The 18,471-nt window shown below is 41.9% G+C and overlaps 1 protein-coding gene across 7 annotated transcripts in view; it reads left to right on the forward strand.

Annotated features, from left to right (window-relative positions):
• The window catches only part of EPB41L4A (erythrocyte membrane protein band 4.1 like 4A), a 283,127-nt gene that overhangs the window by 209,069 nt on the left and 55,587 nt on the right, over window positions 1–18,471 (forward strand). The gene's annotated exons all lie outside the window — the stretch shown is intronic.

Here is an 18,471-nt window from a genome sequence, read left to right on the forward strand (position 1 = left end):
AAAGTCTTAGCAAAATTCATTTAAAAAAATACTGCTGGTGTAACAGTCTGTGAACAATTTAATTGGTTTTTTATTGTCGCTGGACTTTGTTTCATTGTGCAGTATAATAAAGTGCATAAATAGACAAACATATATACCTATGCACATAAGCATAAATGTGGTATGTATGAGGGCTTCCCAGGTAGTTCAGTGGTCAAGAATCCACCCGACAATGCAGGAGACTCAAGAGATGCGGGTTCTGTCCTTGGGTCGGGAAGATCCCTTGGAGGAGGAAATAGCAACCCATTCCAGTATCCTAGCCTGGAAAATGCCATGGACAGAGGGACCTGGCAGGCTGCAGTCCATGGGGTCACAAAGAGTTGGAAGTGACTGAGCATTACACATATATATGTGTGTGAAACTGAAAATCGCTCAGTTGTGTCCGAGTCTTTGCGACCCAATAGACTATACAGCCCATGGAATTCTCTAGGCCAGAATGCTGGAGTGGGTAACCATTCCCTTCTCCAGGGGATCTTCCCAATCCAGGGATCAAACCCAGGTCTCCCACATTGTAGGTGGATTCTTTACCAGCTGAGCCACGAGGGAAGCCCAAGAATACTGGAGTGGGTAGCCTATTCCTTCTGCAGGGGATCTTCCCAACCCACTAATAGAACTGGGATCTCCTGCATTGCAGGTGGATTCTTTACCAGCTGAGCTACCAGGGAATCCCCACATATGTGTATATATGTGTGTACACATGCACACACACACACAATTTAACATAGCCTGTGGCCCCAGAAGTCCCTGCTATTTGCTTGATCACAGCCTCACCATCTCCTCTTGTCCCAACTGGCGAAAACCCCCATCTGACTTTGTGATAATTATTTCCTTACTTTTCACTATAATTTTACTGCTTATGTAGCCTTCTCTGAACAAAGTAGTTTATTTTGCCTGTTTTTAAAGTGTAATATAAATGAATCAAGGAGGGTGTTCTTTTAAGGTGCACTGATTTTTCTTGCAGTGAGTTTTCTGTTGTATGACAGCTTCTTTATCCATTCTACTGTTGATGTACATTGGGTTATTCAGGTTTTTTGTTTTTAATGCACACCATTTCTTTAATAAAGCCACCTAATCCATCAGTTTTAACCTATGTTCAATGCTCAGAGCTCACAGATTTTACTCTAAAGTGATAGTACTGATTTTGGCTTGTGGTTTCTTACAGATCACCCTTGTCTAACACTCTCTGCAGGCTTTTCACATGTATTATTTCACTTGAGCCTCACAGTAATCCTGGAAGGGAGGGCATGGCAAAGTCTGTGTTTTCATTGTACAGATGAGAAAGACATGGTCTCAGTAGCTAGACAGGAGTGAGGCTGGGATGAGAGCCCAGACCTCCTGGGTCTTTTTCCCATATTGTATGAAATGAATGGAATTTTTAATAACAGTAATTAACATCGGAACATTACATGACAGCTGGCAAAGCATTATGACAGCCGTTGTTTCTTTTAATCCTCATACCAAGGCTGTGAGGAGCATGTTTAAGTTTGCTCCACTGCTGCTGGCTGCGAGAGTGGCACCTGCCTTATTTAGAGTTTCTAGAGTGAAATTAAATCTTATTGTAGGTCCCCTCCTCTCACTGGGCTGAGCGGAAATTAAATTCTTTCTGATGTTTCTACAGTGGCAAAAATTAGACATGATTTAATTTTACAATAGATTACCGTGCCACATAAGTAATATTATAAATATTATAATAAATTATAAAGGTAATTTAGCCAAGATTACATAATAGGCAGGTGACTTAGGACAGAAATTTTAGCCTTGAAATTTAATATCTTTATCTTAATATTTTGTGATTATCTTTGTATCTGATCAGTATTAATCCTTTGGATCAAGTGCAGTGTGGTATAATTGATAAGCAAACTTGCAGATCATCATGCATTTCTGAAACACCAGGCCTCATGAAATTATTCTGAGACCAACTGAGAATATCAAAAGCATTCCTTGTGTCAAATCAACATTTTATTCCACTTGAGATGCTGGAATCACACATGCTTTTTACACAAACCTGCTCAGGTTGCTCCTTTTCCTCTCTTCACACGCTCTTGGAAAAATATCTGCCTGTATAGCACTCTGTAAGTCTCTCCTTGTAAGCCTAAATTCCAAAAGCCTAAATTCCAAAGATAGAGGTTTTGTTTGTTTGTTTCTTTGCTGGCTTATGTAGAATCCAGCCAAGTGCAATTTTCACAAACCTGCCTGAAACTGTATTGAGCCTCATGTTTTCTCCCTTCCCCCGTCGTGTTGCATTAAAACACATTCCTTCTAGGGTGAGGGCTTCCCAGGCTCAGCAGTGAAGAATCTGCCTGCCAAGCAGAGATGGGGTTTGATCCCTGGGTTGGGAAGATCCCCTGGAGAAGGAAATGGCAACCCACTCCAGTATTCTTGCCTGGGAAATCCCATGGACAGAGGAGCATGTCAGGCTCCATGGGGTCACAGAAGAGTCAGACAGGACTTAGCAACTGAGGAGGAGCACGAGCTGGGAGGGGGCTGAGGAGGTGGCCACGCACAGGACAGCCTCTCAACGTCAGGCCAAGCATCTTCTTAAAATGTTGCACTTGTTATGCTTTTATTATTATAAAAGTACATGCTTGCTTTAGAAAATTTAGGAACCTCCAAACCTCCCCGTTCATAAAGAATCTTTCATATTCAGTTCCATTCTCTGAATGTTCAATCACTAAGTTGTGTCCGACTCTTTGTGACCCCATGGACTGTAGCAAACCAGTCTCCTTTGTCCTCTACTATCTCCCGGAGTTTGCTCAAATTCATGTCCATTGAGTCAGTGATGCTATCTAACCATCTCATCTTCTGCTGCCCCCTTCTCCTTTTGGCTTCCTTCTTTCCCAGCTTCAGCATCTGCTAGTGCTGACACTATTTTATATAGCCTTCTGGTCATTTGTATATCTTTTCTGCAAACATGATATAGAAGTGTTTTACAACCTACTTTTTATTTAATACTGTTTCATGAAAATGTTCTAACAAGTGTTAAGTGTTCTCACACAGCACCATTTTAATGTCCCTATGATTTTCTGCTACACAGATGCCTAGATGTGACATAATTTATTCAGTTAGTCTTTAGTTTTTAGATATTTAAGCTATTTCAAAACTTGAAGAATATAAATATAACTAAAGTGAATATCTTTGAAGTGATATCTCTAAGTATTCATGCTAATTTTATAACAGTGGTATCTTTTTATTAAAAAAAAAAAAAGAAAGTGAAAGTCACTCAGTCGTGTCCGACTCTTTGCGACCCCCATGGACTGTACAGTCCTTGGAATTCTCCGGGCCAGAATATTGGAGTGGGTAGCCTTTCCCTTCTCCAGGAGATCTTCCCAACCCAGGGATCGAACTCAGGTCTCCCACATTGCAGATGGATTCTTTACCAGCTGAGCCACAAGGGAAGCCCATTCAAAAAAAAAAAAAAAAAGAGCCATACAATGCTGTGTTTAAAAACTAAGACTTTGACTATATGTACCTATCAGTTTTGCTTTTCAAGCCTGTATGCTGCAAAATTGTGATGTGTTCTGGGAACCCAGAGGTGACCCTGCCCTTGAGACCATGACTGTCTGGGTGGAAAAGGACCATTTAGCAATGCCAGTGAAGCAGTGTTACTTTAGTTGCTGTCATGCACAAATGAAGACTATTGTGGGGGCAAGGATGATGTTGTTGTATGTGTTTTTGAATGTAGTATATTCTTTTTCCTCTAATTCAAATGTACTCTGCTTTGAGCCTCAGTTGAACCCAGCTGGTAGAGACCGGGTATCTAAGGTCATGGTGGGGTTTGGACTTGGAGCAGAACATTTGAAGAGGGCGTTCTTGTCTTCACGTTTATCAGTCACTTTCTGCTCCTTATCCTGTCCACCAGGTCCCTTGAAGCAGGGCAGTTCTGTGTGAATCTGTGTCCCTGTGTGTAGAGAGGGGAGGTCATTGGTGAGCTGGAAGCCTCCTATGCTGAGAGTCAAGCCTGCCCTTTAAGGCTCTGCTGCTGAGAGGGGGGAGGGGAGGCTGCTGTGAGGGGGTGGCCTGCAGGTCACTAGGTCACCCAGCCCTCCAGCCTCCACCTCCTTCCCTACCAAGCCTTCTCTCCTGCTCCAGGCAGCTCTCCCAGGCCTGTCACTTCTGATTCCCATACTCCCAGCTCCAGAGCTGCCTCCTCCTCCAAAGCTCCCTGTTCCTAAGACTCATTCATGGGTGGCTGGGCAGGAAAGGAACAATTGCTCAAAACAGTAGGTTATTATTATTATTATTATTATTATTCTAACTAACCCAAGAAAAGCAAAAGTATTACCTTAATTCTTGTCACAATTGCTTTAATTTTAATTTGAAAAATTTGACAAAATGGTAGAAAGCTTATTTTAAAGCATAGAGAAAGTTTATTTTATTAGATTGTACTGTGTTTCACAAAAATGGAGCTGTGGTTTAAAGGGAAGATAGATTAAAAAAAAAAACAACAAAAAACTCTTTAAGACCAGCTATGAATTTTCATAAACTGAATTCTGGTATTCTCTCTAAAATAAAACTTGAGAACTACAGTTCCCAGAGTTATTGGCATAAATCCTCACCTCTTATTTAGCTAAAAAACAAGTTAAGAAGAAAGGGAACTTTGGCTTTTTGTTAGTTTATATCATTAATTTATACTGCATGACTTGTAGCTGTAGAAGACATTCTTTTATTTCTGCTGAAGTAATTCAGTCAAATTCAATCACTATTCCTCTTAACCTGTATCTAAGTTCTCTGATAATTTTTAAAAGTCTGTTCATTTCTTGATCAGGAATAATAAATGCCCTGGTAGCTCAAAAGCCATTGTGATTAGAATCCACTGAGATTAGGCCTTGGCACCTCTATGAGGAAGTGCATTCCAGAGTCAAGAGCCCTGCCTGCTGCCCCACCCAGAGGAGTTCAGCGCCAGGGCAGGCATCCAGAGCATTCCTGCAGATCTGCCCGGCAGAGGCAGGCATTCAGGGTAAAGCAAGAGGCCAGATGGCAGGAAGGAAAAGTGCATGTGTGTCCAGCCCTTTCTCTGACAAGTTCTTGGCACCTCACGTAAGTGGGTTCATGTCATAGAAGAGCTTCTGCTGTAAGAAGGGCAGTAAAGACAGAATGTTTAGCTATAATCTGTAGTTAGCTATTTGAAAAGTAATGGCTAAAACCATTTACAGTGGATAAACAATGCTGCGATTGTCTGGTGCAGCATTTTGAGTTTTTAAGGATATCATACTGATGAACAGAGAAATAAATAGTTGCAGTGTAGTCCTTCAGGCAATTGAAAAGCTGGTTCAGGCGACATTTTGGCATTCTAGAAGATGCTGCAGACACAATGCAAGAGGGCTCGTGAAAATGACTCGTGAGTGAGGCCGGTCTGGAAGCAGACAGCTCCTGCTCAGGCCAAGCCAGTGTTTCTGTGCAGAAAAGAGGACTCAAGTCGTGTTTCCAAATCTTCCACTGTCTTAAGGGAAGCATGGAATTTGGGTATTTATAGAAACTTTCCAGAGTTTTAAGTATTGGCAATTAATTTCATTTTGAAGAAAGTCTCTGTGTGCCAAATGAAACATTGCTAAAGGGCTACTATGGCTTGAGGGCTGCCTCTTCAGAACCTGATTGACAGAGTTGGTATGAATGACCGGCCCACCTGCCCTGGGGTCTTTGTGGTTTCTGCAGCATCTCCTGTAGGGTCCCTAAATCAGATTCTACAGTCCATGACTCCCAGCAGGAGCACTTTATAGCTGGTAGGTGAGTTGGCCAGCTCCAGGGGTTGATGGTGCCACACAGCTCTGAAGCCCCTAACAAATGATTCACATGTGGGAAGCTGACCGACGCTTACTGGTTCCCTGAGCTGGTGCAGGCCAGAGCAGGAGAGACCGAGAAATGCAGGAGAACAGCCCGAGCAGGAGAGACAGTGAAGTATACTTTCACCAATTTGGTGCAATAAGACTCCCTGGGCTGCTGGGAAATAGTAATGTCAATGTCACTGAGCCCTTGCTCTGGTTGACATGTGCCAGATGTGAGGTCAGCAGAAGTCCAGCTTGACTTGTGGTGATCAAAAATATATTTTAAAATAATTTTTTTTGAGGCAGTTGAAAAACCAGCTATGTGAGTAGAGACTGGCATTATCAGACTTAGCTCCATCTTGTTAATCTGGGTTCAGCCTCAGTCATTCCTGGACTAGTTGTGCAATGTTATGAAGTCACTTAACCATCCTGAGTCTCAGTTTCTTTGTGGGTTCAGCGGTGGTATTACCTCCTGCCCACAGGTGGTTGTGAGGCTCCTGCCTCACAGGCTGTTGTCATGGGACGCAGCATCATGTTGGGAATGAGGAAGAGTGCTTTCCACATTCTTTAGTTTCTCTTTCAAACATCTCTTTAGTTTCTTTCTCCTAAATCAAAAGGAGTCTTTCTATACATAGTGGGGACCAGTCTGTGAGTCCACCTGGCAGTCTTTGAATTATATTTATCATATAGAATCAGTTTCACATACAAAGGTTAATATCATGTGGAGGAGGTATGGCCTTTTGGGAGTGATGCGTGGACAGAGTCATTGAAGTTCAATGAATGGGCTTCAGAAAGAAACTGGTTACCACTGGATTGGTACCGATTTATTCTAGAAGATTAGGTATAAACAATATGAAGGAAGTGGGCAGGTCAAAGTGCCCCCTCTGGGGCCAGGTGTATTGCTTCATTCTTCCATTGCCTGCCCAAAGATCCCTGGGCACCCAAGGGCAGCTGTTGTCAGGCAGTATGAGGAGCCCAGAGCTAGGGGTTGTCCTCCTTACCCTGTTCCTACTCCTCAGAGTAATCATTTTTCTCCACTTATTTTTAGCCCCTACTCCATGCTCACCATTCTCCAGGCTCTCTAACCCACCCCCGCCACCCCGGATAGTCTATGGCTGTGAGTTGAGAATAACAAACTCCTTACAGTGAACCCATAATAATGATGCAATTGTATGCTGTTTTTAAGGTTCACATAGTTAATCATTTCATCTTCTGTGTAAGATGGTTTTCCCTATTTGAGGTAATTAGGCACTAGGCCTACCCAAGTGCATTTTTCCTAATGAGCAGACAATAGAAACAGAAGATAAAGGGCAAAGCTGAAAGGGCTCGGAGAGGGAATCAGAGTTGTTGAGTGAAGAGGAAATAGCAGTCACAGCTGTGGATATGTGATTTCATAAGTCAAGTCACAGCCTCAACATATTGTTAGATCAGCAGCAACCTCACTTCTGCCATATGAGCAGGCCTATGGCTATGTTTATCATCACGAGAGACTGGAAACTACCTAAGTGTCCACTAGTAGGGAACTGGCCTAATAAAATAATAGATGTGTACCCCTGGGAAATGCCCTGTGTCTTTTAGAAGAAATCTGAGGGCAGGATTTGAATTTATGTTGGCCAACTCTGTAGTCCCCCCACGTCTGCTGCAAAAGGTCAGATCCCCTGAGGAGCTCCCCAGGCAGAGGATTGTTAATTACTAATAGTCAGTGAGCATCACTGCATGCCTTGCAGTGTACTGGGCACCCTGCAAGTAGTATTGCCCTCATTTCTTTTGGAAGATGCTCTGACTCACAGGGTACAGGTCAACAGTCAGAGGCAAGGACTTGTCCAGCATCCCAGAGCTGGATATGAACCAGGTCACTGTGGAGAGGGAACAAAAAAGAAAGTGATAAATTGGCATCAATATGAAATGATTTCCAAGATACAGTATAAGCGAGGGGGAAAAAAGGGCAGGGGTAGTGGGTAGCAGCAGGCAGTATACTCCCATTACATAGATATACGATCAAAAATAGAAAATCATAAATGGGAGAGAGATACGTTTATTCTGTATTCTTTAATAGTATTTGCATTTTTACCATGTTGTACTTAAAAAAAGCCCTTCAGATAATTGTCATGAGTGTCTTAAGTTCACAGAGTAATTTCAAATGTCCATTCAAGTTTCCAACAGACAGATTCTTGAAGAGCTCAGATGAGGACACTGATACTGTGCCAGGATGTGCATGATAATTTATGAAAGATGTAATAGAACAATACAGGATGGATCATCCAAGTTCAAATGTTAGGATTTCTACTGTGCTGTAACAGATACAGCCCAAGTCTTCAAGGCAAAGGCATTAGACACACTCATATCTGTGCATTTAAATGTAAGCCTTAAAGTATAGGAAATTGCACTGTAGATCATCAGGTCAAGGGAGGAAGACTTATGTAGGACCCACATGTGTTTTTGGATTAGATGAAGTAGAGGATGGCCACTTGTGTTGTAGGCAAGGACACTGAGGCCCAAAGAGGTGAAATGATTTGCAAGTGTAGCAAGTTCTGGAACCTGGAGGTTATCTGGATGAGAATCAGTAGGCACTGTCTGGGAACAGATTGAGAAAATTGATAATAATAGCTCTCAAGCCTGTTGGGCACTTAGTAGGCATTGTGAAGTTTTTGCATGTTTGTCCTCCCTAGGTCAGCTGAAGACAGGAAGGGAAGACATTAGTAAAAATTCTCATATAAGGAAATGATAAAAAGCATTCTAACCAAGCGTGTAACAACTATGTGGGTAGTTTTGGAGATGATTTCTAGAAAATTTAGGAGAGCGTTAACTTTGTTTTAGAGAAAGTGTGACTATGACTTTCCTCCTTCAAACTGGCAAGTCAGAATTAGGTCATCTATTGAGGTGTGGTCCAAATCTGTGAGCCCACTTTCTCTTCACCCTAAGAATTCCTGCAACTGATGATATAAGCTTTTGTATTGAGAAGGCATGTGGGACAGTGGCAGGAAAAAAAAAAAATCTATCTGATTTGAGTAAACTTGAATTCCTGGTCTAACTTGACTGTGACTTGTAACACATCATTCAGCATGGCTGAGCTTTCATCTCATTGTCCATGAAGTGAAGCAACTCTTTTGGTAAAGCTGTGAGGACGGTGGGTGTTATCCTCATCTTACACATAAGGAAACTGTAGCTCAAAAACATTCAACACTTATTCAGAGTTACACAGATCGTAAGAGCAGCAGCAGAATTTGAACTGAAGTTTTTGGAATATTAAGGCACATCCTTGGAAAGTAAATGAAAAACAAAAAAAGTGAAAATTAATTTGAAAATAAGTATACGTCCTCTATTTTTCCACTATTGTGTGATTTCTTTACTTCACTAGATTTGCTGTTTCAGCAGGTATTTTTGAAGATAGTACATTTATAGAGTAGCAGCAAATCATTCTGTTTTTTTATACCATCAAGTTGTTTACAGAAAATATTTAAGTTCTTTGGGACGTTTTGCCTAGCAAAGAGGGGAAATGACAGTAACTGTGTTAATTGCAAGGAGCGTAGGTCCCAGAGTCTGGGGTGTTTTTGCTCAAGGCTGTCTTCCTTTGTTGACACCCTTTTCTATTCTGCCTTGAAGCTAATGTTTATTTTCATTCTATAAAAAATGTCTTAATATATGGCAGACTGGTTATATTTTCTCTAAAAAGTTAATGTTTCCACTCTTTCTGGGAGTGTTTAGCATTCCATGCATAGCTATCAAAATTAAAAAAGCAACCAAGGCTAAAGGCATACTGTATATTCCAGTTAAATACCATAGCTTTAGTGAGTTACCATAAATGACATTTTTCTTCCCTTTACTTTCTCATTCAACAAGAATTCATTGAACACTTGTTTGTCATAAGACTTGTGATGTTGTAATTAATAATAATTAATCATTTGGCCTTCATCCCCATTTCTGGCACAGAGCTCCTTAAACACTTGGAATTTCCTAAGTGGTAAGAACTTTAAACGTGAAAGGAACATCATTTGTTACTCGTAACAAGCTCCTTTAAACCACATCTGAGTTTATGGTGATGAGATGACTTCTGGAAAGCCCCAGACAAGGAGGGGGTGCTAACTGCTGGGGGAACTAAACTTGAACAGAGGGTCAGAAACTTCTGTCTCATCTGGTGATGTCTGGGGAGGGGAGAGACACTGGACGTTGAATCAGTCCCCCGTGGCCAGTAATTTCATCAATCATCCCTATTAATGAAGCCTCCCAAACCTAGAAAGGACAGGGTTCTGAGGGGTTGGTGAACATATAGATGTAGATGTGGGAAGAGTGGTCTACATACAGGATGGAAGGTCTCTGTCTCTTTCCATGTATCTTTTCCCTGTGCTTCTCTTCATCTGACTGTTTTTGAGTTACATCCTTTTACATATAACAAACCAGCAATCTAGTAAGTAACTGAGGTCTGAGTTCTGTTAGCTAATTTAGCAGATTAGTCTTAGAAGGGGATCTTGGGAATCTCTGATCTGTAGCCTGTTGTTCAGAAGCACAGGTGGCTACCTGGAATTGCAACAGGTATCTAAAGTGGAGGCAAGAACCTAGAGCCTGTTATACAGAGTGAAGTAAGTCAGAAGAAGAAAAACAAATTTTGCATATTAACACATATACATGGAATCTAGAAAGATGGTACTAACCTATACGCAGGGCAGCAGTAGAGACACAGACATGGAGAACAGACTTGTGGACACAGCAGGAGAAAGAGAGAGTAGGACAAATACAGTAGCATTGAAACATACACATTCAGTTCAGTTCAGTCGCTCAGTCGTGTCCGACTCTTTGCGGCCCCATGGACTGCAGCACACCAGGCCTCCCTGTCTATCACCAACTCCCGGAGTTTACTCAAACTCATGTCCATCGAGTCGGTGATGCCATCCAGCCATCTCATCCTCTGTCGTCCCCTTCTCCTCCCACCTTCAATCTTGCCCAGCATCAGAGTCTTTTCAAATGAGTCAGCTCTTCACATCAGGTGGCCAAAGTATTGGAGTTTCAGCTTCAGCATCAGTCCTTCCAATGAATGTTCAGGACTGATCTCCTTTAGGATGGACTGGTTGGATCTCCTTGCAGTCCAAGGGGCTCTCAAGAGTCTTCCCCAACTACAAGTCAACTTCTCCAACCACAAGTCAACTCCAACCACAGTTCAAAATCTTCAATTCTTTGGTGCTCAGTTTTCTTTATAGTCAACTCTCACATCCATGTATGACTACTGGAAAAACCATAGCTTTGACTAGGTGGACCTTTGTTGGCAAAGTAATATCTCTGCTTTTTAATATGCTGTCTAGGTTGGTCATAGCTTTTCTTCCAAGGAGCAAGCATCTTTTAATTTCATGGCTGCAGTCACCATCTGCAGTGATTTTGGAGCCCGAGAAAATAAAGTCTGTCACTGTTTCCACTGTTTCTCCATCTATTTGCCATGAAGTGATGTGACCAGATGCCATGATCTTTATTTTCTGAATGTTGAGTTTTAAGCCAACATTTTCATTCTCCTCTTTCACTTTCATCAAGAGGCTCTTTGTTTTTCTTTGCATTCTGACATAAGGATGGTGTCATCTGCATGTCTGAGGTTATTGATATTTCATCCAGTCCAGCATTTCTCATAATATACTCGGCATATAACTTAAATAAGCAGGGTGACAGTATACAGCCTTGAATCTATTTGTCACTTCCACTGTATAGTTATAAGGGATTTGATTTAGGTCATACCTGAATGGTCTAGTGGTTTTCCCTACTTTCTTCAATTTACGTCTGAATTTGGCAATAAAGAGTGCATGATCTGAGCCATAGTCAGCTCCCTGTCTTGTTTTTGCTGACTGTATAGAGCTTCTTAATCTTTGGCTGCAAAGAATATAATCAATCTGATTTCCGTGTTGACCATCTGGTGATGTCCATGTGTAGGGTCTTCTCTTGTGTTGTTGAAAGAGGGTTACTATGACCAATGCGTTCTCTTGGCAAAACTCTATTAGCCTTTGTCCTGCTTCATTCTGTTCTCCAAGGCCAAATTTTCCTGTTACTCCAGGTGTTTCTTGACTTCCTACTTTTGCATTCCAGTCCACTATAATGAAAAGGATATATTTTTTGGGTGTTAGTTCTAGAAGGTCTTGTAGGTCTTCATAGGACTATTCAACTTCAGCTTTTTCAGCATTATTGATTGAGGCTTAGACTTGGATTACTCTGATATTGAATGGTTTGCCTTGGAAATGAACAGAGATCATTCGGTTGCTTTTGAGATTGCATCCAAGTACTGCATTTCAGACTCTTTTGTTGACTATGATGGCTACTCCATTTCTTCTAAGGGATTCTTGCCCAAAGTATTAGATTTCATGGTCATCTGAGTTAAATTCACCCATTCCATTCCATTTTAGTTCGCTGATTCCTAAAATGTTGATGTTTACTCTTGCCATCTCCTGTTTGACCACTTCCAGTTTGCCTTGATTCATGGACCTTGATTCGTGGAGAAGGATAAGAGGCTTATGGAAGCTTCCTGATGGGAGAGACTGACAGGGGGAAACTGGGTCTTGTTCTGCTGGGCAGGGCTCCTGGTGGCTCAGAAGGTAAAGCATCTGCCTACAGTGTGGTAGACCCGGGTTCAATCCCTGGGTAGGGAAGATCTCCTGGAGAAGAAAATGGCACCCCACTCCAGTGTTCTTGCTTGGAAAATCCCATGGACGGAGGAGCCTAGTAGGCTACAGTCTATGGGGTTGCAAGGAGTCAGACATGACTGAGCAACTTCACTCACTCACTTGCTCAGTAAATCTTTAATCCAATTTTCTGTTGAAGGGCGGGGCTGTGTTTCCTCCATGTTATTTGACCTGAGGCCAAACTATGGTGGAGGTAATGAAGATAATGGTGACCTCCTTCAAAAGGCCCCATGCATGTACTGCTGCACTCAGTGCCCCTGACCCTGCAGCAGGCCACCACCGACCCACGCCTCCACCAGAGACTCCTGGACACTCACGGGCAAGTCTGGATCAGTCTCTTGTGTGGTCACTGCTCCTTTCTCCTGGGTCCTGGTGCACAAGGTTCTATTTGTGCCATCCCAGAGTCTGTTTCCCCGGTTCTGTGTAAGCTCGGGCGGCTCTATGTTGGGTTAATGGCGACCTCCTCCAAGATGGCTTATGCCATACCCATGTCTACTGCACCCAGAGCCCCTGCCCCCGGAGCAGTTCACTGCTGACCCGTACCTCCTCAGGAGACACCCAAACACAGTTCTGTCTCAGTCTCTGTGGAGTCTCTGGGTCCTGGTGTGCACAACGTATGCTTGAGCCCTCCGAGAGTTTCTGTTGGGTATGGGGTTTGATTCTAAACGTGATTTCACCCCTCCTACCACCATGCTGGGGCTTCTCCTTTGCCCTCGGTTGTAGGGTATCTCCTCACTGTCACTCCAGCTCCACACAGCTGCATATATCGTATGTAAAATAGGTAGGTAGTGGGAATTTGCTCTATAATACAGAGAGCTCAACCTCATCCACTGTGACAACCTAGCAGCCTGCGATGGGATGGGAGGCGGGAAGGAGGTTCAAGAGGGAGGAGACAGATGTTATATCTATGGCTGATTCATGTTGATATAAGACAGAAACAAATACAACATTGTAAAGCAGTTATCCTCCAATTAAAAATAAAGAAGGGGGCAGTCTTATGGAGCTGAAACCTTAACTTGTTGGATCTGATGCTACCCAGGTAGATAATATCAGGACAAAGTTGAATTTCAGGATACCCAGTCAGTGTCTGATGAAAATTGAAGAATTACTTGATAGTGTTGGAAAAAAACACCCAGCACAGACCCTGTCCCATGGAGCAAGACTTGCCCCTGATCTATAGGAACTTCATCATATAAAAAGGATAGAACAGTTATTTAGCACTTGCTAAATAACAAGCACTGTCTAAATACTTTCTAGAAATTTTCTGTTGATGGGTGGAGCTGTGTTCCCTCCCTGCTGTTTACCTGGGGCCAAACTATGGTGGAGGTAATGAAGATAACGGTGACCTCCCTCAAAAGGTCCCATGCATGTACTGCTACAGTCTGTGCCCCCAGCCCTGCAGCAGGCCACCACCGAGCCATGCCTTCTCCAGAGACTCCTGGACACCCACAGGCAAGTCTCCTGTGGGGTCACTGTTCCTTCCTCCCTGGTCCTAGTGCATAAGGCTCTGTTGTGCCCTCCAAGAGTTCATTTCCTAGTCCTGTGTAAGTTCTGGCAGCTCTGTGGTAGGTAATGGTGACCTCCTCCCAGAGGGCTTATGCCATCGCCACACCCAGAGCCCCTGTCCCTGCGGCAGACCACTGCCGACCCGTACCTCTGCAGGAGATGCTCAAATACAGTTCTGTCCCAGTCTCTGTGGGGTCCCTGGGTCCTGGTGCACATAAGGTTTGTTTGAGCCCTCTAAGCATCTCTGGCGGGAATGGGGTTTGATTCTAAATGCGAACTTACCCCTCCTACCATCTTGCTGGGGCTTCTCCTTTGCCCTTGGACGTGGGGTATCTCCTCACAGCAGCTCCAGCGCCTACCATCTTACGGGGGTTTTTCTGACCTTGGATGTGGGGTATCTTCACACTGCTGGTCCAGCTAAGTGCAGCTGCCGTGCCTGACCTTGGATGTGGGGTATCTATTCACGGCTGCTTCAGCAAAGTGCAGGCGCCGCTTCTGACCTCGGCCATGGGGTTATCTCCTCTTGGTGGCTCTCCACTCCAGCGCCACGTAGTAATGCTCAAAATTCTCCAAGCCAGGCCTCAACAATACATGAACCGTGAACATCCAGATGTTCAAACTGGTTTTAGAAAAGGCAGAGGAACCAGAGATCAAATTGCCAACATCGACTGGATCATGGAAAAAGCAAGAGAGTTCCAGAAAAACATCTATTTCTGCTTCATTGACTATGCCAAAGCCTTTGACTGTGTGGATCACAACAAACTGTGGAAAATTCTTCAAGAGATGGGAATACCAGACCACCTGACCTGCCTCCTGAGAAATCTGTATGCAGGTCAGTAAGCAACAGTTAGAACTGGACATGGAACAACAGGCTGGTTCCAAATCGGGAAAGGAGTACGTCAAGGCTGTATATTGTCACCCTACTTATTTAACATATGCAGAGTACATCATGTGAAATGCTGGGCTGGATGAAGCACAAGCTGGAATCAAGATGCCTGGGAGAAATATCAATAACCTCAGAAATGCAGATGACACCACCCTTATGGCAGAAAGCGAAGAACTAAAGAGTCTCTTGATGAAAATGAAAGAGGAGAGTGAAAAAGTTGGCTTAAAGCTCAACATTCAGAAAACAAAGATCATGGCATCTGGTCCCATTGCTTCATGGCAAATAGATGGAGAAACAGTGGAAACAGTGGCAGACTATTTTTTTTTTTTTTGAGCTCCAAAATCACTGCAGATGGTGACTGCAGCCATGAAATTAAAAGATGCTTGCTCCTTGGAAGAAAAGCTGTGACCAACCTAGACAGCATATTAAAAAGCAGAGACATTACTTTGCCAGCAAAGTTCTGTGTAGTCAAGGCTATGTTTTTTCTAGTAGTCATGTATGAATGTGAGAGTTGGACTATAAAGAAAGCTGAGTGCCAAAGAATTGATGCTTTTGAACTGTAATGTTGGAGAAGACTCTTGAGAGCCCCTTGGACTGCAAGGAGATCCAACCTGTCCATCCTAAGGGAGATCAGTCCTGAATATTCATTGGAAGGACTGATGTTGAATCTGAAACTCCAACACTTTGGCCACCTGATGCGAAGAGCTGACTCATTTGAAAAGACCCTGATGCTGAGAAAGATTGAAGGTGAGAGGAGAAGGGGAAGACAGAGGATGAGATGGTTGGATGGCATCACCAACTCAATGGACATGAGTTTGAGTCAACTCCAGGAGTCGGTGATGGATAGGGAAGCCTGGTATGCTGCAGTCCACGGGATTGTAAAGAGTCGGACACGACTGATGTGACCGAACTGAACTGAACTGAGAAATTATCTGATGTAATCCTCATATCCACTATATAAGGAGTTCGTTATATCTTCATTTTATAAATGAGAAAACTGAGATGCAAAGAGATTTAATAACTTGTCAAAGATCACACAGTGGGTAAATTTGCAGAGCTAGAAACGAATCTGGGTTTGTAAGACTTGTATACTTAACCACTTTGTCAGACTAAAGAGATAAAAGACGTACTGAAATCAGGCCCCTGTGTCAGGTATTGTGGAGTGGAGCACTTTCTGTTGTAAGTGTCTAGGAAGGTAGTTTGCTTATGACTAATGGTATGTTCTATGATGCTGTTGTGAAGGAAGCAAATTCTGAAGGACTGGTGGCCTGGGATGGAAGATTCCAGCCCCTGGTGAGGAGAGGATGCTGGAGGGTCTTCTCAGGGTTCTCTAGACCCAGGCAGTTTTGATAGACTAGATTTCCAGATTTTCTTTCCTGGAAGGAGCCTGCCTGTGGTAGTAGGCTTGCCCCTTCCAATGGACTTTTTCCTATTTTCCAAAAGAAAAGTAGTCATTTTTCCCACTCAGAATCTGTTATACTGTTTTGTGTTTAAATGTTCAACCTCCTGGACTGATGCTGGAAAAGTAGAATGACCTTGATTATCAAGTGACACGTCCTTGTATGTCATTTTCTCACTTTGACTTTCAGCAGAATTGATGAAGGACCCAATTGATTTGCCACCTAATAGAAAATTTGAAATACTTAGATAATGTATGACTACTTGTAGAGTTATAGGTCTACATGTAGCTTGGAAGTTCTTTGGGACACTGGTGATATTCTTATAACAGAATACGTAACAGAATAATGTAAACCTCTACTTAATGTGAAGAAGAAAATCTATTCAAATAAAAATAAGAATAGAATTGTTGCTAAACTGTTTCATTTTAGCACAAAATAATATTCTTGAATGGGTATGATCTAGGTTAATCATGGAGAAAACAAGACTATCCTGTTTATCTTATTAAGAATTAGCTTTTCAATAAAAACATACTTTTTACATTTAAAAATTACTTATCACCATTGATGTGGTATACTAATAACATGCTGTTAGTAATTGTAATGATAACTTGGTTTAGAAAAAAATTTTACCATGTCGAGCTTTATGGTCATGGGAAATAAACCTTTTACTTTATTTCTGTTTTTCTGTCACAAAAGTTAGATATAGTGACGAATAAATACTTTCAAGCATAAAACATTACTTTGGGATACATTTTTGCAGAGGAGATGAAATTGATTTGCAACTACAAGGAGAATGAAAGATTGCTGTGAAATTTTCAACTGATAAACTCATTTCATGTATTTTTGTTTGCTTAGTTTTGTAATTAAATTTTTTTTAATTGGGGTATGATTAATTTGCAATATAGTATTAGTTTCTGTTGTGCAACAATGTGAATCACCTATATATATACATATCCCCTCCCTCTTATACCTCCCTGCTATACCCCCATCCACCCCCTCTAGGTCATTTCATGTATTTTTAAAATGAATGACTGTGGATATCAAAGTTGTATGGTATTTTATTACACTGGATATATTTAAGAGAGTCATGAAGCAGTTTCATATAATTAATTTTTGTTTTAATATTTTTTATGAAATACTGTTGATTCACAATGTCGTGTTAATTTGTACTTATAGCAAAGTGATTCAGTTGTGTGTGTTCTTTTTAAAAATATTCTTTTCCATAATGGTTTATCATAGGATATTGAATACCATTCTCTGCTATACAATAGGACCTTGTTTACTCATTATGTGTCTCAAAGTATGCATCTGCTAACCCTAACCTCTCCTACCTCATACCTCCCCAACCCCCTCCCCCTTGGCAGACACCAGTCCATTCTCTGTGAATAGAGAGATTCAAAACAGTTACATCTTTTTATTAAAAAATTTTAAAACACTGTTTTTAATTTAATATTTTGTTAGTTTCTGCTGTATGTCAACATGAATCAGCCATAAGTGTATATAAAAACAGTTACATTTTAAAATGTCAGTATTTACTATATGTTACAAATGGCATCCTTTTTATACTCTTTAAAATTCTGATGCAAGATGTTAGATATCATCTTAGAAACATGCACTGAGGTGAATCATTTTCCAAATTCTTTTAGTGAGTACTTGTGTAAAAAGTTTAAAGAACAACTGAGTTAAGGCCTCTTAGATATGAGCTCAACTATGGAAAAATCAGAAAAACCAAAAATGTTCTCAATTTTGCCTTAGCAAAACAAACCTTTTAAAAGTGATCTTTACATACAATTATATGTATTTTGTGTTTGTATATACTTTATATGGGGCTTCCCAAGTGGCACGGTTGTAAAGAATCCGCCTGTCAATGCAGGAGACACAGGGGATGCGTGTTCTATCCCTGGGTTGGGAAGATCCCCTGGGATAGGAAATGGCAACCCACTCTACTATTCTTGCCTGGCAAACTCCATGGACAGAAGAACTTGGTGGGCTATAGTCTATGAGGTTACAAGGAGTCAGATGTGACTGAGCACACACACTCTTTATATACCACTGTAATTACATCAAATAAAACCTCTAAAGCAGTGGTCTAGCACTCTCTTCTGGAACAGAACAAACTTTGTGTCTGGTATGGAACTGTTCACCTGCCCTAGACCAACTGAGCATGAATGTGGGGCCTGAGAAAAGATGGCTGGAGAAGGTCTGCTGTAGGTTGCTCTAAACTCTGT

This window comes from Bubalus kerabau, chromosome 10, assembly GCF_029407905.1.
Source record: "Bubalus kerabau isolate K-KA32 ecotype Philippines breed swamp buffalo chromosome 10, PCC_UOA_SB_1v2, whole genome shotgun sequence".
NCBI lineage: Eukaryota > Metazoa > Chordata > Mammalia > Artiodactyla > Bovidae > Bubalus > Bubalus kerabau.